Raw genomic sequence first — 13,776 nt, 5'->3', positions numbered from 1 at the left:
GACAAAATGTCTTGTGTAGGCGTGGGTTTGTCTCCCTCTCGCTCTCTCTCCCTAAGATGTGTCCGGCATAGGCCAGGGTGCCACTCGAGGCCCAAACCAATTCTGGTTATCGCTTCTCGGCCTTTTGGCTAAGATCAAGTGTAGTATCTGTTCTTATCAGTTTAATATCTGATACGTCCCCTATCTGGGGACCATATATTAAATGGATTTTTAGAACAGGGAGATGGAAAAAGAGCTTGCTCTGTCCACTCCACGCATTGACCTGGTATTGCAGTACCTCCAGGAACGGTGCACCCCTTCTTAACCCAGTTTCCAAAAGCAGAACTCAATTCACCTGATTCATATTAGCCCGATTTAATGAATTGGAAGAAAGCATACGTCTTCATATGCACCTCAATTTGGCCCATTCACTTTTCACACTTCCTCCTTTTGTTTTTTATCTTTCACACTTTTGACTTTCTTTATTCATCCAAATAGCAAACTCATCACCACTCAACCTGACCAACTCGGCTATGTCCCCGTGCTGCAGTTCTCTGTCTTATCTAGATCATTTGCAATTGAATGGAATAGATCCCTTTTGGACAAAGTGGATTCACCTGCTGCTGCAGTGACCACAGGTGTGATAACATCTAGAATTGGCATCTGGTGCGATCTCTCCGCTTCCACTCCAAAGAAAGTTACCTGTTTATTCCTATCATGCATTGGTTTTTGGGGTTTTCTTTGAGTAATGATGATCTCTTTAGTAGTCTGTTGGCGCCCTCTCCTGGAGGAATAGTTTGCTTGCTCTTGGACATTCTAAAAGAGAGGTCATGATAGACATTGAGCTTCTGAGCTCAATTGGGGACAGTCATGGGTGATGAATGTTTGCAACCTACTGCGAAGCCTCATACCGCAATATAAGGAACGTCAAATACTAAGAAAGGGCGGCCTATGAAAGAATTACTACTTTCAATAAGTACACTTAAACGGCTAATTGGGAATAGAAAAACTGTAAAAAGCCCTCTGAGAAAGCCCCCCTCTAACCTTTGATAGTAAGCTTTTCTGTAGTCTGCCTGTTGATGTATTTTCCGTTTGAACTGTGCACAACATGAAGAGACGGAACACTGGCGGCTTGTCACAATGCCCCCCGATGACATCACAATAGCGCTGCTGCCTAGAAAACAAGCTGCGCAGAAGAAGTTGTTCTTTGGGTGGGAGGGTGGGCTAGTGGAAGGAGGGGGCAATCTCTTTTTTTCCCGGGTGGTAGGGGGATGACAGGAGAAGGGAAGCGGGTGGTGAGAAAGGTACAGAGGGCAGGGTTTGGGGGCTGGGAAGGAAAGGGAAAAGATTAGGGTTTGGGGATGATGAAAGGGCTTTCTACGGGTAAGGATGGCAAAGGGTGGCAGTGACGGAAAGTCAGGCAACCTGTCCTGTCCGTCTTTTTGTATCGTGAATTGGAAAGACTGCAAGGGGGAGGGGAGTTGCTTGCGCCCTAAAGGAGGAGTTATTCAGATTCATTGCAGTGGGCGGCGGCTGCAAAACGCACCATTCTTCTTGTTTTGGCTCTGCAAAGCAGCCTTTTCAAGGGTTGGCTTGGGTGACAAAATGTCTTGTGTAGGCGTGGGTTTGTCTCCCTCTCGCTCTCTCTCCCTAAGATGTGTCCGGCATAGGCCAGGGTGCCACTCGAGGCCCAAACCAATTCTGGTTATCGCTTCTCGGCCTTTTGGCTAAGATCAAGTGTAGTATCTGTTCTTATCAGTTTAATATCTGATACGTCCCCTATCTGGGGACCATATATTAAATGGATTTTTAGAACAGGGAGATGGAAAAAGAGCTTGCTCTGTCCACTCCACGCATTGACCTGGTATTGCAGTACCTCCAGGAACGGTGCACCCCTTCTTAACCCAGTTTCCAAAAGCAGAACTCAATTCACCTGATTCATATTAGCCCGATTTAATGAATTGGAAGAAAGCATACGTCTTCATATGCACCTCAATTTGGCCCATTCACTTTTCACACTTCCTCCTTTTGTTTTTTATCTTTCACACTTTTGACTTTCTTTATTCATCCAAATAGCAAACTCATCACCACTCAACCTGACCAACTCGGCTATGTCCCCGTGCTGCAGTTCTCTGTCTTATCTAGATCATTTGCAATTGAATGGAATAGATCCCTTTTGGACAAAGTGGATTCACCTGCTGCTGCAGTGACCACAGGTGTGATAACATCTAGAATTGGCATCTGGTGCGATCTCTCCGCTTCCACTCCAAAGAAAGTTACCTGTTTATTCCTATCATGCATTGGTTTTTGGGGTTTTCTTTGAGTAATGATGATCTCTTTAGTAGTCTGTTGGCGCCCTCTCCTGGAGGAATAGTTTGCTTGCTCTTGGACATTCTAAAAGAGAGGTCATGATAGACATTGAGCTTCTGAGCTCAATTGGGGACAGTCATGGGTGATGAATGTTTGCAACCTACTGCGAAGCCTCATACCGCAATATAAGGAACGTCAAATACTAAGAAAGGGCGGCCTATGAAAGAATTACTACTTTCAATAAGTACACTTAAACGGCTAATTGGGAATAGAAAAACTGTAAAAAGCCCTCTGAGAAAGCCCCCCTCTAACCTTTGATAGTAAGCTTTTCTGTAGTCTGCCTGTTGATGTATTTTCCGTTTGAACTGTGCACAACATGAAGAGACGGAACACTGGCGGCTTGTCACAATGCCCCCCGATGACATCACAATAGCGCTGCTGCCTAGAAAACAAGCTGCGCAGAAGAAGTTGTTCTTTGGGTGGGAGGGTGGGCTAGTGGAAGGAGGGGGCAATCTCTTTTTTTCCCGGGTGGTAGGGGGATGACAGGAGAAGGGAAGCGGGTGGTGAGAAAGGTACAGAGGGCAGGGTTTGGGGGCTGGGAAGGAAAGGGAAAAGATTAGGGTTTGGGGATGATGAAAGGGCTTTCTACGGGTAAGGATGGCAAAGGGTGGCAGTGACGGAAAGTCAGGCAACCTGTCCTGTCCGTCTTTTTGTATCGTGAATTGGAAAGACTGCAAGGGGGAGGGGAGTTGCTTGCGCCCTAAAGGAGGAGTTATTCAGATTCATTGCAGTGGGCGGCGGCTGCAAAACGCACCATTCTTCTTGTTTTGGCTCTGCAAAGCAGCCTTTTCAAGGGTTGGCTTGGGTGACAAAATGTCTTGTGTAGGCGTGGGTTTGTCTCCCTCTCGCTCTCTCTCCCTAAGATGTGTCCGGCATAGGCCAGGGTGCCACTCGAGGCCCAAACCAATTCTGGTTATCGCTTCTCGGCCTTTTGGCTAAGATCAAGTGTAGTATCTGTTCTTATCAGTTTAATATCTGATACGTCCCCTATCTGGGGACCATATATTAAATGGATTTTTAGAACAGGGAGATGGAAAAAGAGCTTGCTCTGTCCACTCCACGCATTGACCTGGTATTGCAGTACCTCCAGGAACGGTGCACCCCTTCTTAACCCAGTTTCCAAAAGCAGAACTCAATTCACCTGATTCATATTAGCCCGATTTAATGAATTGGAAGAAAGCATACGTCTTCATATGCACCTCAATTTGGCCCATTCACTTTTCACACTTCCTCCTTTTGTTTTTTATCTTTCACACTTTTGACTTTCTTTATTCATCCAAATAGCAAACTCATCACCACTCAACCTGACCAACTCGGCTATGTCCCCGTGCTGCAGTTCTCTGTCTTATCTAGATCATTTGCAATTGAATGGAATAGATCCCTTTTGGACAAAGTGGATTCACCTGCTGCTGCAGTGACCACAGGTGTGATAACATCTAGAATTGGCATCTGGTGCGATCTCTCCGCTTCCACTCCAAAGAAAGTTACCTGTTTATTCCTATCATGCATTGGTTTTTGGGGTTTTCTTTGAGTAATGATGATCTCTTTAGTAGTCTGTTGGCGCCCTCTCCTGGAGGAATAGTTTGCTTGCTCTTGGACATTCTAAAAGAGAGGTCATGATAGACATTGAGCTTCTGAGCTCAATTGGGGACAGTCATGGGTGATGAATGTTTGCAACCTACTGCGAAGCCTCATACCGCAATATAAGGAACGTCAAATACTAAGAAAGGGCGGCCTATGAAAGAATTACTACTTTCAATAAGTACACTTAAACGGCTAATTGGGAATAGAAAAACTGTAAAAAGCCCTCTGAGAAAGCCCCCCTCTAACCTTTGATAGTAAGCTTTTCTGTAGTCTGCCTGTTGATGTATTTTCCGTTTGAACTGTGCACAACATGAAGAGACGGAACACTGGCGGCTTGTCACAATGCCCCCCGATGACATCACAATAGCGCTGCTGCCTAGAAAACAAGCTGCGCAGAAGAAGTTGTTCTTTGGGTGGGAGGGTGGGCTAGTGGAAGGAGGGGGCAATCTCTTTTTTTCCCGGGTGGTAGGGGGATGACAGGAGAAGGGAAGCGGGTGGTGAGAAAGGTACAGAGGGCAGGGTTTGGGGGCTGGGAAGGAAAGGGAAAAGATTAGGGTTTGGGGATGATGAAAGGGCTTTCTACGGGTAAGGATGGCAAAGGGTGGCAGTGACGGAAAGTCAGGCAACCTGTCCTGTCCGTCTTTTTGTATCGTGAATTGGAAAGACTGCAAGGGGGAGGGGAGTTGCTTGCGCCCTAAAGGAGGAGTTATTCAGATTCATTGCAGTGGGCGGCGGCTGCAAAACGCACCATTCTTCTTGTTTTGGCTCTGCAAAGCAGCCTTTTCAAGGGTTGGCTTGGGTGACAAAATGTCTTGTGTAGGCGTGGGTTTGTCTCCCTCTCGCTCTCTCTCCCTAAGATGTGTCCGGCATAGGCCAGGGTGCCACTCGAGGCCCAAACCAATTCTGGTTATCGCTTCTCGGCCTTTTGGCTAAGATCAAGTGTAGTATCTGTTCTTATCAGTTTAATATCTGATACGTCCCCTATCTGGGGACCATATATTAAATGGATTTTTAGAACAGGGAGATGGAAAAAGAGCTTGCTCTGTCCACTCCACGCATTGACCTGGTATTGCAGTACCTCCAGGAACGGTGCACCCCTTCTTAACCCAGTTTCCAAAAGCAGAACTCAATTCACCTGATTCATATTAGCCCGATTTAATGAATTGGAAGAAAGCATACGTCTTCATATGCACCTCAATTTGGCCCATTCACTTTTCACACTTCCTCCTTTTGTTTTTTATCTTTCACACTTTTGACTTTCTTTATTCATCCAAATAGCAAACTCATCACCACTCAACCTGACCAACTCGGCTATGTCCCCGTGCTGCAGTTCTCTGTCTTATCTAGATCATTTGCAATTGAATGGAATAGATCCCTTTTGGACAAAGTGGATTCACCTGCTGCTGCAGTGACCACAGGTGTGATAACATCTAGAATTGGCATCTGGTGCGATCTCTCCGCTTCCACTCCAAAGAAAGTTACCTGTTTATTCCTATCATGCATTGGTTTTTGGGGTTTTCTTTGAGTAATGATGATCTCTTTAGTAGTCTGTTGGCGCCCTCTCCTGGAGGAATAGTTTGCTTGCTCTTGGACATTCTAAAAGAGAGGTCATGATAGACATTGAGCTTCTGAGCTCAATTGGGGACAGTCATGGGTGATGAATGTTTGCAACCTACTGCGAAGCCTCATACCGCAATATAAGGAACGTCAAATACTAAGAAAGGGCGGCCTATGAAAGAATTACTACTTTCAATAAGTACACTTAAACGGCTAATTGGGAATAGAAAAACTGTAAAAAGCCCTGTGAGAAAGCCCCCCTCTAACCTTTGATAGTAAGCTTTTCTGTAGTCTGCCTGTTGATGTATTTTCCGTTTGAACTGTGCACAACATGAAGAGACGGAACACTGGCGGCTTGTCACAATGCCCCCCGATGACATCACAATAGCGCTGCTGCCTAGAAAACAAGCTGCGCAGAAGAAGTTGTTCTTTGGGTGGGAGGGTGGGCTAGTGGAAGGAGGGGGCAATCTCTTTTTTTCCCGGGTGGTAGGGGGATGACAGGAGAAGGGAAGCGGGTGGTGAGAAAGGTACAGAGGGCAGGGTTTGGGGGCTGGGAAGGAAAGGGAAAAGATTAGGGTTTGGGGATGATGAAAGGGCTTTCTACGGGTAAGGATGGCAAAGGGTGGCAGTGACGGAAAGTCAGGCAACCTGTCCTGTCCGTCTTTTTGTATCGTGAATTGGAAAGACTGCAAGGGGGAGGGGAGTTGCTTGCGCCCTAAAGGAGGAGTTATTCAGATTCATTGCAGTGGGCGGCGGCTGCAAAACGCACCATTCTTCTTGTTTTGGCTCTGCAAAGCAGCCTTTTCAAGGGTTGGCTTGGGTGACAAAATGTCTTGTGTAGGCGTGGGTTTGTCTCCCTCTCGCTCTCTCTCCCTAAGATGTGTCCGGCATAGGCCAGGGTGCCACTCGAGGCCCAAACCAATTCTGGTTATCGCTTCTCGGCCTTTTGGCTAAGATCAAGTGTAGTATCTGTTCTTATCAGTTTAATATCTGATACGTCCCCTATCTGGGGACCATATATTAAATGGATTTTTAGAACAGGGAGATGGAAAAAGAGCTTGCTCTGTCCACTCCACGCATTGACCTGGTATTGCAGTACCTCCAGGAACGGTGCACCCCTTCTTAACCCAGTTTCCAAAAGCAGAACTCAATTCACCTGATTCATATTAGCCCGATTTAATGAATTGGAAGAAAGCATACGTCTTCATATGCACCTCAATTTGGCCCATTCACTTTTCACACTTCCTCCTTTTGTTTTTTATCTTTCACACTTTTGACTTTCTTTATTCATCCAAATAGCAAACTCATCACCACTCAACCTGACCAACTCGGCTATGTCCCCGTGCTGCAGTTCTCTGTCTTATCTAGATCATTTGCAATTGAATGGAATAGATCCCTTTTGGACAAAGTGGATTCACCTGCTGCTGCAGTGACCACAGGTGTGATAACATCTAGAATTGGCATCTGGTGCGATCTCTCCGCTTCCACTCCAAAGAAAGTTACCTGTTTATTCCTATCATGCATTGGTTTTTGGGGTTTTCTTTGAGTAATGATGATCTCTTTAGTAGTCTGTTGGCGCCCTCTCCTGGAGGAATAGTTTGCTTGCTCTTGGACATTCTAAAAGAGAGGTCATGATAGACATTGAGCTTCTGAGCTCAATTGGGGACAGTCATGGGTGATGAATGTTTGCAACCTACTGCGAAGCCTCATACCGCAATATAAGGAACGTCAAATACTAAGAAAGGGCGGCCTATGAAAGAATTACTACTTTCAATAAGTACACTTAAACGGCTAATTGGGAATAGAAAAACTGTAAAAAGCCCTCTGAGAAAGCCCCCCTCTAACCTTTGATAGTAAGCTTTTCTGTAGTCTGCCTGTTGATGTATTTTCCGTTTGAACTGTGCACAACATGAAGAGACGGAACACTGGCGGCTTGTCACAATGCCCCCCGATGACATCACAATAGCGCTGCTGCCTAGAAAACAAGCTGCGCAGAAGAAGTTGTTCTTTGGGTGGGAGGGTGGGCTAGTGGAAGGAGGGGGCAATCTCTTTTTTTCCCGGGTGGTAGGGGGATGACAGGAGAAGGGAAGCGGGTGGTGAGAAAGGTACAGAGGGCAGGGTTTGGGGGCTGGGAAGGAAAGGGAAAAGATTAGGGTTTGGGGATGATGAAAGGGCTTTCTACGGGTAAGGATGGCAAAGGGTGGCAGTGACGGAAAGTCAGGCAACCTGTCCTGTCCGTCTTTTTGTATCGTGAATTGGAAAGACTGCAAGGGGGAGGGGAGTTGCTTGCGCCCTAAAGGAGGAGTTATTCAGATTCATTGCAGTGGGCGGCGGCTGCAAAACGCACCATTCTTCTTGTTTTGGCTCTGCAAAGCAGCCTTTTCAAGGGTTGGCTTGGGTGACAAAATGTCTTGTGTAGGCGTGGGTTTGTCTCCCTCTCGCTCTCTCTCCCTAAGATGTGTCCGGCATAGGCCAGGGTGCCACTCGAGGCCCAAACCAATTCTGGTTATCGCTTCTCGGCCTTTTGGCTAAGATCAAGTGTAGTATCTGTTCTTATCAGTTTAATATCTGATACGTCCCCTATCTGGGGACCATATATTAAATGGATTTTTAGAACAGGGAGATGGAAAAAGAGCTTGCTCTGTCCACTCCACGCATTGACCTGGTATTGCAGTACCTCCAGGAACGGTGCACCCCTTCTTAACCCAGTTTCCAAAAGCAGAACTCAATTCACCTGATTCATATTAGCCCGATTTAATGAATTGGAAGAAAGCATACGTCTTCATATGCACCTCAATTTGGCCCATTCACTTTTCACACTTCCTCCTTTTGTTTTTTATCTTTCACACTTTTGACTTTCTTTATTCATCCAAATAGCAAACTCATCACCACTCAACCTGACCAACTCGGCTATGTCCCCGTGCTGCAGTTCTCTGTCTTATCTAGATCATTTGCAATTGAATGGAATAGATCCCTTTTGGACAAAGTGGATTCACCTGCTGCTGCAGTGACCACAGGTGTGATAACATCTAGAATTGGCATCTGGTGCGATCTCTCCGCTTCCACTCCAAAGAAAGTTACCTGTTTATTCCTATCATGCATTGGTTTTTGGGGTTTTCTTTGAGTAATGATGATCTCTTTAGTAGTCTGTTGGCGCCCTCTCCTGGAGGAATAGTTTGCTTGCTCTTGGACATTCTAAAAGAGAGGTCATGATAGACATTGAGCTTCTGAGCTCAATTGGGGACAGTCATGGGTGATGAATGTTTGCAACCTACTGCGAAGCCTCATACCGCAATATAAGGAACGTCAAATACTAAGAAAGGGCGGCCTATGAAAGAATTACTACTTTCAATAAGTACACTTAAACGGCTAATTGGGAATAGAAAAACTGTAAAAAGCCCTCTGAGAAAGCCCCCCTCTAACCTTTGATAGTAAGCTTTTCTGTAGTCTGCCTGTTGATGTATTTTCCGTTTGAACTGTGCACAACATGAAGAGACGGAACACTGGCGGCTTGTCACAATGCCCCCCGATGACATCACAATAGCGCTGCTGCCTAGAAAACAAGCTGCGCAGAAGAAGTTGTTCTTTGGGTGGGAGGGTGGGCTAGTGGAAGGAGGGGGCAATCTCTTTTTTTCCCGGGTGGTAGGGGGATGACAGGAGAAGGGAAGCGGGTGGTGAGAAAGGTACAGAGGGCAGGGTTTGGGGGCTGGGAAGGAAAGGGAAAAGATTAGGGTTTGGGGATGATGAAAGGGCTTTCTACGGGTAAGGATGGCAAAGGGTGGCAGTGACGGAAAGTCAGGCAACCTGTCCTGTCCGTCTTTTTGTATCGTGAATTGGAAAGACTGCAAGGGGGAGGGGAGTTGCTTGCGCCCTAAAGGAGGAGTTATTCAGATTCATTGCAGTGGGCGGCGGCTGCAAAACGCACCATTCTTCTTGTTTTGGCTCTGCAAAGCAGCCTTTTCAAGGGTTGGCTTGGGTGACAAAATGTCTTGTGTAGGCGTGGGTTTGTCTCCCTCTCGCTCTCTCTCCCTAAGATGTGTCCGGCATAGGCCAGGGTGCCACTCGAGGCCCAAACCAATTCTGGTTATCGCTTCTCGGCCTTTTGGCTAAGATCAAGTGTAGTATCTGTTCTTATCAGTTTAATATCTGATACGTCCCCTATCTGGGGACCATATATTAAATGGATTTTTAGAACAGGGAGATGGAAAAAGAGCTTGCTCTGTCCACTCCACGCATTGACCTGGTATTGCAGTACCTCCAGGAACGGTGCACCCCTTCTTAACCCAGTTTCCAAAAGCAGAACTCAATTCACCTGATTCATATTAGCCCGATTTAATGAATTGGAAGAAAGCATACGTCTTCATATGCACCTCAATTTGGCCCATTCACTTTTCACACTTCCTCCTTTTGTTTTTTATCTTTCACACTTTTGACTTTCTTTATTCATCCAAATAGCAAACTCATCACCACTCAACCTGACCAACTCGGCTATGTCCCCGTGCTGCAGTTCTCTGTCTTATCTAGATCATTTGCAATTGAATGGAATAGATCCCTTTTGGACAAAGTGGATTCACCTGCTGCTGCAGTGACCACAGGTGTGATAACATCTAGAATTGGCATCTGGTGCGATCTCTCCGCTTCCACTCCAAAGAAAGTTACCTGTTTATTCCTATCATGCATTGGTTTTTGGGGTTTTCTTTGAGTAATGATGATCTCTTTAGTAGTCTGTTGGCGCCCTCTCCTGGAGGAATAGTTTGCTTGCTCTTGGACATTCTAAAAGAGAGGTCATGATAGACATTGAGCTTCTGAGCTCAATTGGGGACAGTCATGGGTGATGAATGTTTGCAACCTACTGCGAAGCCTCATACCGCAATATAAGGAACGTCAAATACTAAGAAAGGGCGGCCTATGAAAGAATTACTACTTTCAATAAGTACACTTAAACGGCTAATTGGGAATAGAAAAACTGTAAAAAGCCCTCTGAGAAAGCCCCCCTCTAACCTTTGATAGTAAGCTTTTCTGTAGTCTGCCTGTTGATGTATTTTCCGTTTGAACTGTGCACAACATGAAGAGACGGAACACTGGCGGCTTGTCACAATGCCCCCCGATGACATCACAATAGCGCTGCTGCCTAGAAAACAAGCTGCGCAGAAGAAGTTGTTCTTTGGGTGGGAGGGTGGGCTAGTGGAAGGAGGGGGCAATCTCTTTTTTTCCCGGGTGGTAGGGGGATGACAGGAGAAGGGAAGCGGGTGGTGAGAAAGGTACAGAGGGCAGGGTTTGGGGGCTGGGAAGGAAAGGGAAAAGATTAGGGTTTGGGGATGATGAAAGGGCTTTCTACGGGTAAGGATGGCAAAGGGTGGCAGTGACGGAAAGTCAGGCAACCTGTCCTGTCCGTCTTTTTGTATCGTGAATTGGAAAGACTGCAAGGGGGAGGGGAGTTGCTTGCGCCCTAAAGGAGGAGTTATTCAGATTCATTGCAGTGGGCGGCGGCTGCAAAACGCACCATTCTTCTTGTTTTGGCTCTGCAAAGCAGCCTTTTCAAGGGTTGGCTTGGGTGACAAAATGTCTTGTGTAGGCGTGGGTTTGTCTCCCTCTCGCTCTCTCTCCCTAAGATGTGTCCGGCATAGGCCAGGGTGCCACTCGAGGCCCAAACCAATTCTGGTTATCGCTTCTCGGCCTTTTGGCTAAGATCAAGTGTAGTATCTGTTCTTATCAGTTTAATATCTGATACGTCCCCTATCTGGGGACCATATATTAAATGGATTTTTAGAACAGGGAGATGGAAAAAGAGCTTGCTCTGTCCACTCCACGCATTGACCTGGTATTGCAGTACCTCCAGGAACGGTGCACCCCTTCTTAACCCAGTTTCCAAAAGCAGAACTCAATTCACCTGATTCATATTAGCCCGATTTAATGAATTGGAAGAAAGCATACGTCTTCATATGCACCTCAATTTGGCCCATTCACTTTTCACACTTCCTCCTTTTGTTTTTTATCTTTCACACTTTTGACTTTCTTTATTCATCCAAATAGCAAACTCATCACCACTCAACCTGACCAACTCGGCTATGTCCCCGTGCTGCAGTTCTCTGTCTTATCTAGATCATTTGCAATTGAATGGAATAGATCCCTTTTGGACAAAGTGGATTCACCTGCTGCTGCAGTGACCACAGGTGTGATAACATCTAGAATTGGCATCTGGTGCGATCTCTCCGCTTCCACTCCAAAGAAAGTTACCTGTTTATTCCTATCATGCATTGGTTTTTGGGGTTTTCTTTGAGTAATGATGATCTCTTTAGTAGTCTGTTGGCGCCCTCTCCTGGAGGAATAGTTTGCTTGCTCTTGGACATTCTAAAAGAGAGGTCATGATAGACATTGAGCTTCTGAGCTCAATTGGGGACAGTCATGGGTGATGAATGTTTGCAACCTACTGCGAAGCCTCATACCGCAATATAAGGAACGTCAAATACTAAGAAAGGGCGGCCTATGAAAGAATTACTACTTTCAATAAGTACACTTAAACGGCTAATTGGGAATAGAAAAACTGTAAAAAGCCCTCTGAGAAAGCCCCCCTCTAACCTTTGATAGTAAGCTTTTCTGTAGTCTGCCTGTTGATGTATTTTCCGTTTGAACTGTGCACAACATGAAGAGACGGAACACTGGCGGCTTGTCACAATGCCCCCCGATGACATCACAATAGCGCTGCTGCCTAGAAAACAAGCTGCGCAGAAGAAGTTGTTCTTTGGGTGGGAGGGTGGGCTAGTGGAAGGAGGGGGCAATCTCTTTTTTTCCCGGGTGGTAGGGGGATGACAGGAGAAGGGAAGCGGGTGGTGAGAAAGGTACAGAGGGCAGGGTTTGGGGGCTGGGAAGGAAAGGGAAAAGATTAGGGTTTGGGGATGATGAAAGGGCTTTCTACGGGTAAGGATGGCAAAGGGTGGCAGTGACGGAAAGTCAGGCAACCTGTCCTGTCCGTCTTTTTGTATCGTGAATTGGAAAGACTGCAAGGGGGAGGGGAGTTGCTTGCGCCCTAAAGGAGGAGTTATTCAGATTCATTGCAGTGGGCGGCGGCTGCAAAACGCACCATTCTTCTTGTTTTGGCTCTGCAAAGCAGCCTTTTCAAGGGTTGGCTTGGGTGACAAAATGTCTTGTGTAGGCGTGGGTTTGTCTCCCTCTCGCTCTCTCTCCCTAAGATGTGTCCGGCATAGGCCAGGGTGCCACTCGAGGCCCAAACCAATTCTGGTTATCGCTTCTCGGCCTTTTGGCTAAGATCAAGTGTAGTATCTGTTCTTATCAGTTTAATATCTGATACGTCCCCTATCTGGGGACCATATATTAAATGGATTTTTAGAACAGGGAGATGGAAAAAGAGCTTGCTCTGTCCACTCCACGCATTGACCTGGTATTGCAGTACCTCCAGGAACGGTGCACCCCTTCTTAACCCAGTTTCCAAAAGCAGAACTCAATTCACCTGATTCATATTAGCCCGATTTAATGAATTGGAAGAAAGCATACGTCTTCATATGCACCTCAATTTGGCCCATTCACTTTTCACACTTCCTCCTTTTGTTTTTTATCTTTCACACTTTTGACTTTCTTTATTCATCCAAATAGCAAACTCATCACCACTCAACCTGACCAACTCGGCTATGTCCCCGTGCTGCAGTTCTCTGTCTTATCTAGATCATTTGCAATTGAATGGAATAGATCCCTTTTGGACAAAGTGGATTCACCTGCTGCTGCAGTGACCACAGGTGTGATAACATCTAGAATTGGCATCTGGTGCGATCTCTCCGCTTCCACTCCAAAGAAAGTTACCTGTTTATTCCTATCATGCATTGGTTTTTGGGGTTTTCTTTGAGTAATGATGATCTCTTTAGTAGTCTGTTGGCGCCCTCTCCTGGAGGAATAGTTTGCTTGCTCTTGGACATTCTAAAAGAGAGGTCATGATAGACATTGAGCTTCTGAGCTCAATTGGGGACAGTCATGGGTGATGAATGTTTGCAACCTACTGCGAAGCCTCATACCGCAATATAAGGAACGTCAAATACTAAGAAAGGGCGGCCTATGAAAGAATTACTACTTTCAATAAGTACACTTAAACGGCTAATTGGGAATAGAAAAACTGTAAAAAGCCCTCTGAGAAAGCCCCCCTCTAACCTTTGATAGTAAGCTTTTCTGTAGTCTGCTTGTTGATGTATTTTCCGTTTGAACTGTGCACAACATGAAGAGACGGAACACTGGCGGCTTGTCACAATGCCCCCCGATGACATCACAATAGCGCTGCTG

At 46.1% G+C, this 13,776-nt stretch overlaps 9 non-coding genes across 9 annotated transcripts; all 9 read left to right on the top strand.

Annotated features, from left to right (window-relative positions):
* The first annotated feature begins 108 nt into the window (after window positions 1–108).
* Window positions 109–299, top strand: LOC142270353 (U2 spliceosomal RNA). The gene has a single exon (XR_012735663.1). It is a non-coding gene; the product is annotated as a U2 spliceosomal RNA (small nuclear RNA).
* Window positions 300–1,686: 1,387 nt separating this feature from the next.
* LOC142270352 (U2 spliceosomal RNA) lies at window positions 1,687–1,877 on the top strand. Its single transcript, XR_012735662.1, has one exon. It is a non-coding gene; the product is annotated as a U2 spliceosomal RNA (small nuclear RNA).
* Window positions 1,878–3,264: 1,387 nt separating this feature from the next.
* On the top strand, window positions 3,265–3,455 carry LOC142270350 (U2 spliceosomal RNA). Its single transcript, XR_012735660.1, has one exon. It is a non-coding gene; the product is annotated as a U2 spliceosomal RNA (small nuclear RNA).
* A 1,387-nt stretch (window positions 3,456–4,842) lies between these two features.
* LOC142270348 (U2 spliceosomal RNA) lies at window positions 4,843–5,033 on the top strand. Its single transcript, XR_012735659.1, has one exon. It is a non-coding gene; the product is annotated as a U2 spliceosomal RNA (small nuclear RNA).
* Window positions 5,034–6,420: 1,387 nt separating this feature from the next.
* On the top strand, window positions 6,421–6,611 carry LOC142270347 (U2 spliceosomal RNA). The gene has a single exon (XR_012735658.1). It is a non-coding gene; the product is annotated as a U2 spliceosomal RNA (small nuclear RNA).
* A 1,387-nt stretch (window positions 6,612–7,998) lies between these two features.
* On the top strand, window positions 7,999–8,189 carry LOC142270346 (U2 spliceosomal RNA). Its single transcript, XR_012735657.1, has one exon. It is a non-coding gene; the product is annotated as a U2 spliceosomal RNA (small nuclear RNA).
* Window positions 8,190–9,576: 1,387 nt separating this feature from the next.
* On the top strand, window positions 9,577–9,767 carry LOC142270345 (U2 spliceosomal RNA). The gene has a single exon (XR_012735656.1). It is a non-coding gene; the product is annotated as a U2 spliceosomal RNA (small nuclear RNA).
* Window positions 9,768–11,154: 1,387 nt separating this feature from the next.
* LOC142270344 (U2 spliceosomal RNA) lies at window positions 11,155–11,345 on the top strand. Its single transcript, XR_012735655.1, has one exon. It is a non-coding gene; the product is annotated as a U2 spliceosomal RNA (small nuclear RNA).
* Window positions 11,346–12,732: 1,387 nt separating this feature from the next.
* LOC142270343 (U2 spliceosomal RNA) lies at window positions 12,733–12,923 on the top strand. Its single transcript, XR_012735654.1, has one exon. It is a non-coding gene; the product is annotated as a U2 spliceosomal RNA (small nuclear RNA).
* Window positions 12,924–13,776: the final 853 nt, after the last annotated feature.

Source organism: Anomaloglossus baeobatrachus, unplaced genomic scaffold (genome assembly GCF_048569485.1).
Source record: "Anomaloglossus baeobatrachus isolate aAnoBae1 unplaced genomic scaffold, aAnoBae1.hap1 Scaffold_3267, whole genome shotgun sequence".
NCBI classification, from domain to species: Eukaryota; Metazoa; Chordata; class Amphibia; order Anura; family Aromobatidae; genus Anomaloglossus; species Anomaloglossus baeobatrachus.
The sequence above is the reverse complement of the archived record's forward strand: the minus strand, read 5'-3'. Positions and strand labels throughout refer to the sequence as shown.